We start from the raw sequence: 17,415 nt of genomic DNA on the forward strand, positions 1-17,415 counted from the left end.
TAAATCTAATGTGAAACAAGCAATCGAAGAACCGAGTGTTTACTTTGATTAAATTTCATAGCGTCAACTCTATACAGCTCTGTCGACTGCAGATCAGCCATGCAATAGTCTAAATTTATACTGTCACGTAAAACTTGAAACTTGAAGTTCGCATTCTGCAGACAGACTAAATTTGGAGACAAAAGGCTCTGTCAGTCAGCTATAGTTCCTACGCTAATGTCCCTTGGCATACTTATCAGGCCAGAATTTTAACCGCCAGTCAGTGCACTGTGTCGTTCAGGACATCTCTCTTCCTCTGTTCCCCTGTTTCAGTCTACAGGCTGTTCCACAAAGACTCATTCAATTTCACAAGTCTATATCTTCTGCATAAGTAAAGACAGAGACTTGGAATTAATTTTAACTTACTTGTAGAACAAAAATGCTTTTTATTTGCGAAAGAACAATTCAAGGCGGCCGGAGTGGCCAAGCGATTCTAGGCGCTACAGTCTGGAACCGCGCGACCGCTACGGTCGCAGGTTCGAATCCTGCCTCGGGCATGGATGTTTGTGATGTCCTTAGGTTAGTTAGGTTTAAGTAGTTCTAAGTTCTAGGGGACTGATGACCTCAGCAGTTAAGTCCCATAGTGCTCAGAGCCATTTGAACCATTTTGAACAATTCAACTTTACGTTGATATGTCTTATACGCGCTTGCGCATACAACCTTGGCATAGTCCACGCCCAGAATGAATTTACAAAACTCTAAACGTTGTGGTTATAGCATCATGAAGGGCATTCATCAGCTGAGGCACTGAGAACCACAAGGGCCAAAAGCAGAGACAAAAAGTTTTGAGAAAAATAGACGTTTGTGAAAATCAGATTTGAAGACAAACTATCATTCTCAAAGGCCTGAGTTGTTTCATAACCAGGCCTCAACATCCTACATTTCCTAGGAAAAAATAATATACTCACTTCATGCCATGAAATATCAATAGGACTATATTTATTATTAATGGTTGTTTGGTTGGCTGATTTGGGGGCGGGGGCCAAACAGCGAGTCATCGGTCCCATTGGGTTAGGGAAGGATGGGGAAGGAAGTTGGCCGTGACCTTTCAAAGGAACCATCCCGGCATTTGCCAGAAGTGATTTAGGGAAATCACAGAAGAGCTAAATCAGGATGGCCGGACGCGATTTTCAACCTCCCAAACGCGAGTCCAGTGTGCTAACCACTGCGCCACCTCTGCGGTATTGTTAGTGTTAATTCTCAATATTTCAATATACAAGCTAGTGATAATAGCGTGTTTTAATTGTTGTAAATAATGGGAAACTGAAATCAGAAGATAAAGAAGAGATGCTAAATGCAACATACATATAATTATGACCTATTCCATCACTTCATGATCCTCATTACCAACATTTTCACTAAAGACATTCTGTGGCTTGAGGTTCAGCTAAAGCTGCCGATTTACCTCTGATTTCGAAGTGCTGCCTGTAAGTACAGGGTGCAGATAGTAAATTATATTGACAACGCTAGATAACAATGGAACGGTGCAGAGCAACGTTATGCTTTGGGCCCATATGGAAGTGAATATCGGAGAAATCGATGAGACAGATTTTTGTAAATGGTCGTATACACAATGTGGGCCAACAGCTTAGTGGAAGCTGGTTAAACATAACAACCGTAGATGTCAGGAGAATGCATACATGCTACAATCTCAAAATCGACGACGATGTGTTTCAGGCACTTATGGTTCTCAGCGCCTCATTTGTATTGTGTATGGTGTGAAACACGGACATCTCAACAAAACAAGCAAGATTCACATACAAGGAATGGCTATCTCAATTGGCACAACGAGTGACTTCTGTGGATTGCGTGCAAAACACTGTTGAAGGCGCTCTAGATCTTAAACGGGCATACTGTTGCGAACTGTGGCTTTCCCCTTACGTAAACAAGCAGTGTCTTGGTTCCGCAGACGTCGTCGTCAAATTCTTTGAGCTGTAGGAGGTGCAGTGTCCTACTCTCGACGAAAATTACGCCGCACAATATTGTAAGTGACGTGCATACGTCAAAACGGAGAACACAAAACGCATTTTGTTGCTCTGTTATGGGTATCTCAACTAAACGTACACTTAGTAATGAACTAAAAGCCGACCGAGTGCACTAGCTGCCCCAGCAGCCAAATGTATCAGCAACGTGCAACTGCTGTCAACGTAAATTTTAGTTTTGAGGAGTAAGTTTAAATCTACGCTAAGTTTCTGGCCTTACTCATGTAGAAGCTTGTCTTGTGAAATCGGATATTCCATTATGTAAACTCTGTACTTCTATCATTGAAAATTCAAAACACCCCTAAGAAAAGCGATCTTGTTAGGAAATTTGTTAGGAAACTGGTCCCTACTCTCACTACTAAGTTAGCCGAGCGGTCTAGGGCGCTGCAGTCACGGATTGTGCGGCTGGTCCCGGCCGAGGTTCGGGTCTTCCCTTGGGCATGGGTGTGTGTGTGTTTGTCCTTAGGATAATTTAGGTTAAGTAGTGTGTAAGCTTAGGGACTGATGACCTTGGCAGTTAACTCCCATAAGATTTCACAAACATTTGAACACATTTCACTACTAAGAGCAGCAACGAGCACCACCCTTGTGGCTACTAATATCTGAACCTGAGAGCATTCCTGCCCCAACTGCCCTACTGGTCTATCTTTGCAGGGTGTTTCAAGTAGATAGTTATTAGGCATATTTTACATCTGCGTAAGCGTTGATGCCATCACACATATTTTGGAACAGGTTTAGTACCTCAGTAGTACCTACATTACTAAAACGCTATTCGATAACCCAGAACCCGGTATCGACTCCACGGTACCAGTTTGAGAGTAGAGGGAACAAAAATTCTATTTTCGATATTTCGCGTAATTATAGACCGACTTTAAAAAAATTAAAATCCTGTTATAATTTACTCATTAAGACGCACAATCTTATTTAAAAAATTTAATACAGTAAGACAGGCATTACAGTCAGATACTGTGTGTTTGTCCTGATGCAGCGTTACTGACGACGCACAAATAGAGTAACTTTATTCATCCAGTGTTTGAGAATGAGAGCACTTAGCGACTTTCAACAACCTTTGCACATAATTTCAAACCGTTGGGAAACTTTTTCTCACACCCAATCCAAAATGAAGGAAGGAAAAATGTTTATCTTTTACAATATCTTCGCTGTTCACGCACTCAAACTTCAGCATAGGGCATGACGTTCTAATTTATTAGTTCTTACTACTAACTGTAGCCGGCCGGAGTGGCCGTGCGATTCTAGGCGCTACAGTCTGGAGCCGAGCGACCGCTACGGTCGTAGGTTCGAATCCTGCCTCGGTCATGGATGTGTGTGATGTCCTTAGGTTAGTTAGGTTTAAGTAGTTCTGAGTTCTAGGGGACTTATGCCCTCAGCAGTTGAGTCCCATAGTGCTCAGAGCCATTTGAACCATTTTTTGCTAACTGTATTCGCAACACAGTTTTCATACAGCACCCACATATACTACTGAATGTTCTTGTAAAATTATATCAGTGTGCGACACATATTTCAGGAGATATGACGTCATAAACATTGAAATGAGTGAAAAACTAACTTCTGCCTAAAATGAAGCATAAATTACCCAGTTTAGATTCATACAGTGTTTCATAATGAGAGCACTTGGCTACTTCCCGTGAACTTCAGCCAATTTTACCTCGCTTTCATCCTTAAAGGCAAATTAGCACATTAACAGATCTGTAAGTTTATGAAACGTTTGACGCTGGTATATACATGCGAGTTCGATGCTTTAAAAATCGGTGGTTTACTTGTAGGGAATAAACGTTAGACCTTGCCCTACAAGCGGGCCTCTGCAGTGTTGGCGGCGCCCAGTGCCGAGTTCCGCTTCGGCGTTCGGGCACTGACTGCTTCCGGAGTACTCCAGCACGAGTCAGGCATTCTCGTAAACGGTTTTTTATTTTTAATGTTCTACGAGTCTCCTGCACTGAAAAGTCCGAAAAAAGCACCAATATTCACTATATTCACATCAAGTTATTAGTTCCCTTCCGTACAGTACCCGTGCAGCGCGCAGAATTCAACACTACTGTATCCGTCAGCGACTCCGACGACGTGGTTCGCCTCGCAACATCACAATCGACAGTAAGAGCGGCGATCTGCACTGCAGACACAGCCTGACGCCAAGTAGGCTCACCTGGCGCGAATCTGTGGTTTCCGAGGTGGCATAAGACGAGCGCAGTGAAGCTCTGGCACATCCATGTGTTTGCTCGCTTTATAATCTCACACTACGATCCGGCACCTCCGCCGTCGACGTCCTACCGACTTGTACCGGTTTAATTTTGTAAGTTTCCGCAAGCAAAGTAAGGTGACACGAAAGCTTTTTGGTTATGGTACCGCCCCATATTGAAAACAACTGTCACTGATGAAACCAACGTTTCGGACTCGAACACAGTGGCCTTCTTCTGGGTCATTACACTTACTGTAAACGTGGCCAAAACGTTGTTTTCGCGAGTGATAGTTGTTTACAATATGAGACGATACCATTACCAGAAAATTGCCACATTAATAATTGCGGTTTATTGTGTTGGTGGAATTCTCACTTTCTGTTCACCGACAACTACGCCTGGACATGTTCCAGAGCATCTGACTTGTACTTTGTGTGAGCTGTTCGTGTGCATCGTGTTCAATAAACGTGACGTGTACCTCGCTTAGCAGACAGAAGCTCTTTTAATTCTTTTTTCACATTGGGTGATATTTATGGGTCAGAAGAAAAGCTATTTACTACAAAAATTTGGAGATTATTTTGCCTTTTCAGCAGATGTGTACCCTGAAGAAACCATTCAATATCGTCTTGCCTTTTGCTACTGCGACGGCCACAGACTTTCACATCTATGTTTTACCAAATGTTTTATACTGTGTGAAGCTCTGATGGAATGTATTTAATCCAACTGGAACATCTCACACATCTGGGCACATCCCTGTATGGAAGAGATGTGTGCACTCTGTCTAAAGGAAGACGACTTGGTATTCGAAATTAGATCCAAATGAAAACTTTGTAATCAAGAAGACAGCTTTACTACAAAACGAAGAACTTCATTTAAGTACACTCCTGGAAATGGAAAAAAGAACACATTGACACCGGTGTGTCAGACCCACCATACTTGCTCCGGACACTGCGAGAGGGCTGTACAAGCAATGATCACACGCACGGCACAGCGGACACACCAGGAACCGCGGTGTTGGCCGTCGAATGGCGCTAGCTGCGCAGCATTTGTGCACCGCCGCCGTCAGTGTCAGCCAGTTTGCCGTGGCATACGGAGCTCCATCGCAGTCTTTAACACTGGTAGCGTGCCGCGACAGCGTGGACGTGAACCGTATGTGCAGTTGACGGACTTTGAGCGAGGGCGTATAGTGGGCATGCGGGAGGCCGGGTGGACGTACCGCCGAATTGCTCAACACGTGGGGCGTGAGGTCTCCACAGTACATCGATGTTGTCGCCAGTGGTCGGCGGAAGGTGCACATGCCCGTCGACCTGGGACCGGACCGCAGCGACGCACGGATGCACGCCAAGACCGTAGGATCCTACGCAGTGCCGTAGGGGACCGCACCGCCACTTCCCAGCAAATTAGGGACACTGTTGCTCCTGGGGTATCGGCGAGGACCATTCGCAACCGTCTCCATGAAGCTGGGCTACGGTCCCGCACACCGTTAGGCCGTCTTCCGCTCACGCCCCAACATCGTGCAGCCCGCCTCCAGTGGTGTCGCGACAGGCGTGAATGGAGGGACGAATGGAGACGTGTCGTCTTCAGCGATGAGAGTCGCTTCTGCCTTGGTGCCAATGATGGTCGTATGCGTGTTTGGCGCCGTGCAGGTGAGCGCCACAATCAGGACTGCATACGACCGAGGCACACAGGGCCAACACCCGGCATCATGGTGTGGGGAGCGGTCTCCTACACTGGCCGTACACCACTGGTGATCGTCGAGGGGACACTGAATAGTGCACGGTACATCCAAACCGTCATCGAACCCATCGTTCTACCATTCCTAGACCGGCAAGGGAACTTGCTGTTCCAACAGGACAATGCACGTCCGCATGTATCCTGTGCCACCCAACGTGCTCTAGAAGGTGTAAGTCAACTACCCTGGCCAGCAAGATCTCCGGATCTGTCCCCCATTGAGCATGTTTGGGACTGGATGAAGCGTCGTCTCACGCGGTCTGCACGTCCAGCACGAACGCTGGTCCAACTGAGGCGCCAGGTGGAAATGGCATGGCAAGCCGTTCCACAGGAGTACATCCAGCATCTCTACGATCGTCTCCATGGGAGAATAGCAGCCTGCATTGCTGCGAAAGGTGGATATACACTGTACTAGTGCCGACATTGTGCATGCTCTGTTGCCTGTGTCTATGTCCCTGTGGTTCTGTCAGTGTGATCATGTGATGTATCTGACCCCAGGAATGTGTCAATAAAGTTTCCCCTTCCTGGGACAATGAATTCACGGTGTTCGTATTTCAATTTCCAGGAGTGTATGTGGTGCAAGTAAGAAAACAGTGAACTGATCCAGAAACATTAATAAATTCTCATCCTTCTTCTGCACTTCAAGGTTTCGGAATTTGCGTTTATTTCTATTTTCGCTGCCATCTCGTTCTGAGTCTTCCCACATCTCTTATTCCTCTTGGGTGGTACAGCACGCCCTGACGTGGGATTCTCTCTACACTCATTATTTGTAGGTGATGTTTCAACAATGTTTTAGTTTCTTCAATCTTTTCATTAATATTATAAATATCTTGTTGATCCCTAATATCCTCCTGCCGGCCGCAGTGGCCGAGCGGTTCTAGGCGCTACAGTCTGGAACCGCGCGGCCGATACGGTCGCAGGTTCGAATCCTGCCTCGGGCATGGATGTGTGTGATGTCCTTAGGTTAGTTAGGTTTAAGTAGTTGTAAGTTCTAGGGGACTGATGACCTCTGCAGTTAAGTCCCATAGTTCTCGGAGCCATTTGAACCAACCTAATATCCTCCTTTCTTACACGGTCTTTCCTAGAATATGGTACTTTTCACGAGTTCAACATTCATTAAGTGAAAATAATAATCTAAAATAACAAAAGGGGAAGCACATTTTAAAAGTTTCGTATTGATACCATATGGTACATATGCTTTCCCGTATTTCATATCTTTCAAAATTTTTTCCAGTAATTCTGTTGTGAATGAATCCGCAGTAATATTACATAATACGATCATCTCTTCAGTGTTGAATTTTCTATTTGCCACATTTTTATAAAATTATTTCCACTGATACGCGCTAATTGTATTTAGCTATGCAGTAACTTTCACTGCGCTATTGAAGTTTTCATTAGTTTATAAGCAAAAGTTTGGCTCCCTCATGTTTTTTGCTCTACTTCAGTTATAAGGTGATCACATGACTGTTAGTATGTTAGACTGATTATTTGTTTGGCTTGGTTCTAGTTTTGCTTATTCCCCTCTTCAGTTCCTTATGTTTTATTCTGCAGCAGTTTTTTTGTGGGCTCTATCTATTTCTCCAACGACCTCTGCGATATTATCGTTCCAAAACCTTAATCATGTATTTTCAATTAACTTCTTCCTTTTTGCCATTCCCTCGTACACCGCACTTTCTATGTGTTCTTTAACATTTTGCCACTCTCCCTCTACATCTCGAACAGTTAGAGTGTCTCTCAGATAGATTGACGGAAAGAAATTGCAACAGCAGGAGAGATGATTGATGAGACGAGCCTTTTTACAGCTGGGAAGATGTCTGTAGTTCAAGTCGAAGCTCTATAGGAGGGCTGAAATGATATCTTCTAGCCGTTGCTGCCGCCAGCCTATTTATGTACGCTCTGACGGATTGGTGAGATGGCACATCGGCGCGCCCGCCGAAGCAGTTTAGAAACGAACCTAACTCGCTCTCCTCAGTAGGCGGGTCCGTGATCATAAGATTATGCATCCAGCTAGTTGCTCTCAATGGGCATTTTGGTAATATAATGGTGTTCATTCTGGAAACATCCCCTAGGCTGTGGCTAAGCCATGTCTCCGCAATATCCGTTTTTTTTCAGGAGTGCTAGTTCTGCATGTTCGCACGAGAGCTTCTGTAAAGTTTGGAGGGTAGGAGACGAGGTAATGGCGGAAGTAAAGCTGTGAGGACGGGGCCTGAGTCGTGCTTGGGTAGCCCAGTTGATAGAGTTCTTGCTCGTGAAAGGCAAAGGTCCCGAGTTCGAGTCTCGGTCCGGCACAGTTTTAATCCGCCAGGAAGTTTCAATTGTGTTTATTGTTATCTTTCAATACTTTCTACACTTAATCAACGACTTACACAATCACTGGTTGTGTCCACAGAGTACTAACTTAACTGTGTTTTATCCTCCCTACCCACATGTGCCAAGGATATACTTCGAGTTGTATTCCACTGTCCGATTCTTAATGGTTCTTTTTAAGGTGTGAGTGGGTAACTAACACGTTCAAAGACTGCACTTCATCTTGTTTCCATTCATAGCAAGAAGACCCCTACTCCCCTTAATATGTCTATGGGAGTTGTGTGGTACCCATTTGTGCCTTCCTTAATTAGGCCACCCCTATTAAGATTCATTAAAATAAGACGTTTTCCGTTGCAGCGCAGTATCCTTGTTTTCGATTAATTTTCAAGATCATTCAGGGTAGTTCCTCATTCTATTGGGCACCAAACTTTCGTTTTGTGCATCCTAGGAGTATGAATCGATCACAACCGACACCGCACTGTATTACTATTTGTTGTGCAGAACTGTATATAATGTGTTTTTCAAACTTTAGGAAGAGTTGATTTTCAGAGAATCACCTAATAATTCGTTGAGAAACATCGTTAACCATCTCGCCTGTTGCTTCCTCTCTAATGGGATGCCTTATAATGTCGTCTGCAAAAAGTACCAGTTCTGCTTGTTGACTCACCGGGGAAGATGAGGAGGCGGCCGGGGAGTAGGGCGACGTGTCGGCGGCGCCACTGCGGGAAGACGAGCCCCTTGAGCACGAGCAGCGGGCCGGCGCGCGCCAGCCCGGCGGCGCACGGCGAGGCGGCGGGCCCCGTGCGGAAGCGCAGCGCGTGCTGCAGCCAGGGGTCGATGCCGAGGCGCGCGCGCCGCCCCGCGTCCCACCAGCCCAGCCGCCGCAGAAAGCGCTCCTGCTCGCCCAGCGGGCACTCCTCCGATAGCAGCCGACGCGGAGGGCCGCCGCCGTACTGCACACGTCCACAGTCGCCTCTTAAGCAGCCGCCTGCAATTTTTCTATTATATTTGAGACGGAACATTTCCGTCACCAGTATCTGCGGATTTGAATTCCCGCTCACCGACTCCAGCGTGGCTGGTGTAACGCACACAGCGGCCGCAAGTGGTGGGAGGGCGATTTCCGCATGGGACGAGCAGCACTGCACTCACAGCAGCAGCAGAGAGATTTTTCCTGTGGGGCGATCAGCTTCGCCATATCGCTCGGACGACGGTTCAAAAATGGTTCAAATGGCTCTGAGCACTATTATCAAATGGTTCGCATGGCTCTGAGCGCTATGGAACTTAACATCTGAGGTCATCAGTCCCCTAGAACTTAAAACCATTCAAACCTAACTAACCTAAGGACATCACACACATTCATGCCCGAGGCAGGATTCGAACCTGCGACCGTAGTAGCAGCGCGGTTCCAGACTGTAGCGCCTTAACCCATCAGCCACAGCGGCCGGCTGGACGACATTTATTGAACACATCCGAACAAGAAATGAAGTCAGGAAGCACTCTGCCGTAGCAAGTGATGGCATTCGAAAACACCAAGAGATGCTTTAAAGAAAAGATAAAACTTTCTTAGACTGAGCACTAAATATCAACCACTAACACAGCTCTCACCGCCGGCCGGAGTGCCCGAGGGGTTCTAGGCCTAGGCGCTACAGTCTGGAACCGCATGACCGCTGCGGTCGCAGGCTCGAATCCTGCCTCGGGCATGGATGTGTGTGATGTCCTTAGATTAGTTAGGTTTAAGTAGTTCTAAGTTCTAGGGGACTGATGACCTCAGATGTTAAGTCCCATAGTGCTCAGACCCATTTGAACCATTTGATAATAGCATAATATTTCTCGGAAAATTTTCGTGTGATCTGATTATCATATGCCCGTAAAATGTTAAAATTAAGAATTTTAGCAATTTTCACCTTCAGTAGTATGATGTCAATGAGCTTGACCGAGATTTTCTGATTGAACAGCGCCAATTTGGAGGGGAGTCTAGTTTCGGGCGCCGTTGGAAGCGGTCAGGCTGTGTTATTGTTAGGAGAAAGTTTTATCTGATGAGCGGTGAAATAAGCATTACTTCGCGTGTGTGAATTATTCTGAGTTCCTACTTTCGGACATAGATATTTTTCGGCACCTGAAGAACTTGTTACTCTACGGGTTGCGTGTGATACAAGCCGCACTTATACGGTTTCAGTGTGCAGCCATTTTGGAATTTATAGAAATGGCTCTGAGCACTATGGGACTTAACATCTTTGGTCATCAGTCCCCTAGAAATTAGAACTACTTAAACCTAACTAACCTAAGGACACCACACACATCCATGCCCGAGGAAGGATTCGAACCTGCGACCGTAGCGGTCGCGCGGCTCCGGACTGAGCACCTAGAACCGCGAGACCACCGCGGCCGGCTGAAATTTATAGTTTGATATACTGTGGAACTTTAACGGATTGCTACAGATAACTCACGCAATTAGTCGTGGTTTATTTTTTTTCTGTCGCAATGAGCCAACATAGAGGATTGGTAGAAGTCGAGCTGGACACGATAGTAATTGCTGGAGCCCTCAAGTCTGTGAGTGCAGTCGTCTTCCATTTCAAGTTATTCAGTTATGGATTATTCTTCAAAAGATACGATCCTACTTTCATACAATGGTTCTCTTAAGTTGCTTTTCGTCAAGATATATTTTCTTATTGTGCTTTTTTTTTTTTTTTTTTTTTTTTTTTTTTTTTTGAGAAAAGATTCAATCTTTTGGCATTTGCCACGCGCCCATGCAGCTATCTGAACAGTGTAGTGTCAGTTATGGCGATAAGAACGTAAGGACAACACAACAGCCAAACCCCGAACGGAGAAATTCACTGAGCCGGCTGGTAGTCGAACCGAGAACTCTTTGGTTACTATCCCTCCGCGCCGAACGCGCAGCTACCGTGGCGGACATTGTATATTGTGTTGAATGAAGATATTTCTGCACGGTACGCGAGAGTTACAACTCAGGTTCAGAGGACAGTGACAGATCAACTTGGTTTCCATGACCGCTTTGTCTTCTAGAAGCCACTGATTGCAAAAATGGCTCTGAGCACTATGGGACTTAACTTCTGAGGTTATCAGGATTCGAACCTGCGACCGTAGCGGTTGCGCGGTTCCAGACTGTAGCGCCTAGAACCGCTCGACCACCCCGGCCGGCTCACTGATCACAAAAAAGCAACATGTGACGTAACTGAGACTGATGAAAAAATAAGTAAAATTCTGTGAAGCAATGAGCTAGACGCACGATGTCCTATTCAGACGGATCTGTGTGTACAGGGTGTATTGTGGTGACGGGGGAGTTTCATGATTTTGGTGTCGTAATCTGCGGCATTCTTGTCACCCTACGCTAAATGTTTGGCATCTTTCTTTTCGGTATCAGTGTGATGTGTTCCGGCTCGACAGTGTCGCGTTTGAAGAAAACCAGGTATATTTGTTGGACGGCCGTTCACGCATAATTAAGTAATACAGTAGCGAAGTTGCACCAAGAACTGCATTGTTGAATATTACTGAGGTGTACAGGCGACAGCAGTTGAACGAGCGTACTGTTTTCCGTTGTACGATGTTAGCACTGGTTGAGGTGGCGCAGTGATTAGCACATTGGACACACATGGGGGGGACGACGACGGTTGAAACCCACGTCCCGCCATCCGGATTTAGATTTTTATGATTTCCCTAAATCGCTTCAGGCAAATGCCCGGCTGCTTCCTTTGAAAGGGCACGGCCGATTTTCTTCACTATCCTTCCCTAATCCGAGCTTGTTCTCTGTCTCTAATGACCTCGTTGTCGACCTTAAGCACTAATGTCCCGCTCTCCACCAGTTAGCAACAGACGTATGTTCGAAAGCAGCCGTTTGTGTCTGATGCTACTTGAGCGTAATGACGCTGACGACTTCGAGTAGTCGCGGGCCAAGCGAAAGGCAAAAGACAGGAATACGAGACGTAGCAGAACAAACGTACCTCTCCCGGTTAGCTCTTAACCGGCCCCTTTTTTCTTTCTTCTTCTTCTGTCATCAGATTTTACGACCCCTCTATGCCTGTGCTGTTATGGGGCCTGTCTTGCCACCCACTCGGTACGGCTCTAATACAGATGAATGTTCAGAAAAATAATGTTGACGGTCGTTTATTTCCTTTGTGCGGAAGGAAGCACGACGCCAGGAGGGCGAGTAAGAGGCAAAACGACGCGTGACGGGAGGTGCGTGATGCGCGCGCGTCATTGTCTCCCCTGGTGCGGGGGAAGTCACGAGTCGGGGAGGAAGGCAGGAAGCGGCTGACGTGTCGGCAGGTGCGGCGCTAGTGCTAATGCTGATGCTAATGGCCGGGTTTGGCCGCCGTCTCCGGGCAACGGTTCTCCTGCTGGGAGCAGCGTGGGAAAACACCCAGTCGGCGCAGGTGAGTCGTTCATGCATCCGCTTTTAAGCAAAGCGACGATGTCCCAGCTCAGTGAACTGCCATTTCCGTGTGACAAACACTGAGCTATGTAGGTATCACCTGCGTCTGCATTACTGACTCTCGTTATCAAGGGAAGTCCACATTCACTATTCGTTGGAACTGCGAATCTCCGAAACAGTACAGTGAATGTGCTCGGAGGATCTGGTAAAGTTTGTAGAAGTTTCCGTGAACTGAGAGCTGCATATTGCAATCACTTACAATAATATAAACTGAAGAACATATATTCTTCCTGAAATCTCCATCCATTAGCGGCAATGTCTATAATGTCGAATAAACTTCGTGGAAATAAAACTCACTTGAAGGGTTTGGCCTTCTCAGACGAGCTTCTAATTCTCTACAACAGAGAAAAAACATTAACTCCCTAGGAAAATGATAATTAAAATTCTTCTGGGTATTGTACCATATTACAACGGCCTTCCTCAGTGCATGACTGGTTTTGGTGAAGGAAAGGTGGCTCTGTTTATTGCAAACGATCGGTGTCAGTATATAATATTTGTGAAATTTTACTGCCATTATAATATAACAGGTTAGTCATGACGAAGGGGGAGAGGGTAATGCTCGGTTTACACTAGCAAGATATTGCAGAAATTTACTTGCGCGGAGGAACTTGCCGCCCGATTTGCGAGTGTAAACATATCGCCAAGTCGACTTGCGACCGTAGCAATTTATTGCGGAAGTGACTTGCTGCACGTTTTCCGTTTCCAGTGTGAACATCACGCAAGAAGTATCTGCAAGTAACTTGCAGCTTTTAGGATTTATTTCTATTTCCTGCAAGTAGGAAGCGCAAGTTATAGTAAGTATGTCGTCTGGATAACACTCATATTTAACATTTTACTTAATGTGGTGACTTGATTTTATACAACCATCTTACGCATGCAAACAAATTTCAGAAATGGAGGAGAAACGGGAATGGATGTAGCAGGATACAGAACATTTTACTGAAGCAGTGGAGAGCTACCCCGAAATACGGAACGTGCATAACCGAGACTTTAAGGATAGAGTGTAGAAGACGAGCGCATTAAATGAAATCTCGTCGAAATTCGACACATCTATAAAAGAAGTACATAGAAAGTAGCATAACTTGAAGACACAACCCCTTAGCCACCTGCATCCAATCGCTTGTTGTTATAGGAGTCTAAAAAAGACGATGTGTAATTATTACATGTTCTATTTACTTAGCTTGTCACTTTCCATTTTATGAGCATTAGAAAAAAAAAACATTTTTATAGGCATATCATTCTGTAAAATGCAGTTTATTTCAATAAAAATTTAATTTCATTGTTGTGTTTTCACATACCTTCAAATAATTTTCCCTTTTCCCTTCCTACAAAGAAAAGATATCAAAATTCAAACTTTTTTGGTTGTATGTTTCACATAAATAAATGAAATGCATATTTTATTCGTAGCTCACCGGTAGCTATAAATCATAGAGTGACTAGCAAACGTTCCTTTGCTGAAATAGCAGTACCGAAGTTTGTGTCTCGTTTTGATATGACGGGCTCTATTAACATCAACAAATACTCCAGATAATTTGAGGACATTCTGTAAAAGTATCCATGCTCTCGATACTAAGTTCTTGCAAAAGGTCATTATAGGCACCATTTTGCGATCTTCTGATTATCTACTCTCTAAACCAAATACTTCTCTTTTTATTTTTCACGTTTTGCATTAGAACTACAAGAGCTGCAGCATATCTCGCCCGCCTGCTTGTCATTTTACACTTCGGCTGACACTCGTAGTGGTACTGAAAGCATATTTAAACAGTATCAGCAAGTTGTTGACGCAAGTTTCTTGCCAAAGAACTTGCGGAAGAATCTTGCTTAATTCTTGCGCTGCTGTGTAAACACAGCTGCAAGCGGCTAGCAATAACTTGCAGCAATAACTTCTGCAGCAATAACCCAGCTTAAGAAAGAAGCTATTCGTGGGCTAGCCGAACATCATAAATAAAGAGGACGGCTACAAGATTTGGGCTTCCCAGCTGCCTACTATCCCAGTCCACCGGGCCGCGAGCGGTTGTGGGGCGGGTGCCTCAGTGGCCACGGACGCGACAGCCTACACAAAATAGCTGCAGGGCTGCATAATTACACTTGATGGTGCAACTGCCTCTAATTGTTTAAATAAAAACTGAAAATAAAGACTTATGTCCAGTACACGCCGAGTCCTTTTCCCATCAGTTCCTAGGAAGAGGTGAAGGTCACGTGACTTAGGTTAGTGGAGGTAGCCCAAGTGCCCTTTTCTTCTGGCCATTTTCTTAGGTTAGAAGAAGTAGCTCAATTGACCTATCTTCTCCAAAAATTCAGACTTTCCACCAGGGGGACTGTGGCACTTTCCCGCCATCTTGAATGACGTCAGTCCCATTTTCAGTTGACGTCACGATAGCCATATTGTATGACGTCACTTCCCCTTAAGGGTAGGCAACCCGATCCCCATGAAGGGCAGGCAACCCGCATTTTTGGGGTGACACCCTCGTCACCGCACTACTAACATTAATTTGCTGAACTAGTATTGATGTTGATTTCACTGTTTAGCCATTCTTATACTGCTCGTTGCTGTGTTCAAACGTTCCTTTAGAAACAAATTTGGAGGCATATATGTAATTGCTATAGGATGTAGAAATGAAAAATGTACGAGGTTAGTGCAAATCGCTGCTACAGATTGCAACGCCTTCAACGGTTCTGCGCAGATATCGTAGATACGATACTGTTACAGTACTTTTCCTTCTACAGGCAATAAAAATCAAGTCAAGTCCTTGGGACATTTTTGTTCCGTCAAAGGATCGTACGTCTGTCTATTCATTACCTTACGCACCAAGTCCTTTTAGCAAAACAGCATAGTTATAACCGAACAGCAAAAAAGCATTAACGTTGTCGGTGTTAATTATGAGTATAAGCTTCAAACGAAATCGACAACAAAACAACAAGTGACGGTCTGGTAATTTGCTATGACCTGCGCGTTCTCACTGTGATCATTTGAAATATTTGTCTCTGAAACCACTGTGAATAGAGCATATATCTGCGTGATGCAGTCTCATATGCTTCTGCTTAAATACGCAGTTGTAATGAAGTGTATGATATCATTTTGTCAATGTTCAATGCATTTTTGGTTTACGTGATGTGACCTGATCGAACACAGCAAATATTCAGAAATACAAGCCGCTTTTTACAGGTTTATGTTGTTTCTTTTCCCATGAGAGTGTTACAGGAATTTCGGCCAGTGCCGCATTACGCTTTTTGAACGACACAGATTCTGTTGGGAAAGGCTGACTTCTCAACGAGAGGTATTAAAAAAATCCTGTTGGTGTATTGTATTATTAGCGTCAAAAGTGGTTTGCCTGAAAACTTCCAGACCATGTAGAAGTGTGGAAGGAAACTGAAGATTCACGCATCACAGTACATTTATTACAAATACAGCAAATAGGACGCGTTAGTAACTAGTGACATCAGTATTTGCCAGCTTTGTGGTGATCTCTTAACATTCTAAAACCGGTCAACAGAAGTGCTCTTAAGCTTATACTATTATGTAGGCTCTCGCTCGACAAGTAACCATTGTTTCTGATACGTCTTCCTTTAGTAATAGGTTAATGGTATTATTTAGAATATCTGCATAATTCTTACCATGTCTTGCTCTTTTAATGGGAGTTTTATGCTCCATGATTGTTTTCTGATTTTCCGATCTGCTGCTATTTATAGCTTTCTCTCAAGACAGTTTACTAAGCTGAAGAAATACACACAGAAGCCGGAACGTGAGTCGAAGCCTCTCTCCACCTCCTTTACCACACTCGATGACGTAAGCCCGCGGCCTCTCCGATCTATAGTTAGAGAAGTGATTTATAATCTTTTATCAGAATGACAGTATGTAACGACATGGGTTACAACAAAACAAAAGCAGTTTAATTTTGTCCTCTTTGTATCTTGGTTGGGACCTGTATTGAAACAAAGTAAAGGATATTTCCGTGTTGATACGGAGAGGGGTGAAGCAGTGGTAAGACACTAGACTAGCATGCGGGAGGACGACATTCCAAATCCCCATAAGGCCATCCAGATTTACGTTTTCCATGATTTCCCTACATTTCTTAAGGTAACTTGCCTGTCAGTACGCTTAAATAAACTTTTTTGTTTTTCTTTTCTAAAAGATGTTTAGAACATTTCGAACAAAATGGTGGTTAAATGAGCTGTATTGGACATCAGGTAGTTGTTTGAAAATCAGCTTAAAGATCTCTCAGTGTGCGCCCACACATATGTTTCAGCTGCTTTCACACACCAGTGGTACCATTAGACTCCCGTTCGAGAAACAGTTACTATACAACTGATTTTCAAGTTGGCAGCCCTGTTAGAAGATACACTTTGGGGTACTCTTATGTTTCCCCTATATATTTCGGGTCTTCGAACATTGTTTTCTTTATAAACTTTTCTGTGGGTTGAGTTGTTACTATTTAAGTTATTACGCTTGTAACTTGTTTCAATGTAGCGCAGTAAGCAGGCGTGAAGTTCTAAAGTTGCTAGGATTATATTGCGGATTTTATACAATGACTGTTGGCAACTGATTCCACGAAAAGGGATTCAGCTAAAAATTGGGTCCTTGAGGCAATTGAAGATGCCAGAATAACAAGGAGAGACAAGAAAAGGAAGAGAGAAGAAGAGGAACATGTAAACCAAGAAGATTATGCAGCTGGAATGTATAAGGAACAGCGCAAGTGAGTCATAGAACATATGT

Source organism: Schistocerca americana, chromosome 2, assembly GCF_021461395.2.
Source record: "Schistocerca americana isolate TAMUIC-IGC-003095 chromosome 2, iqSchAmer2.1, whole genome shotgun sequence".
In the NCBI taxonomy this organism is placed as follows: domain Eukaryota; kingdom Metazoa; phylum Arthropoda; class Insecta; order Orthoptera; family Acrididae; genus Schistocerca; species Schistocerca americana.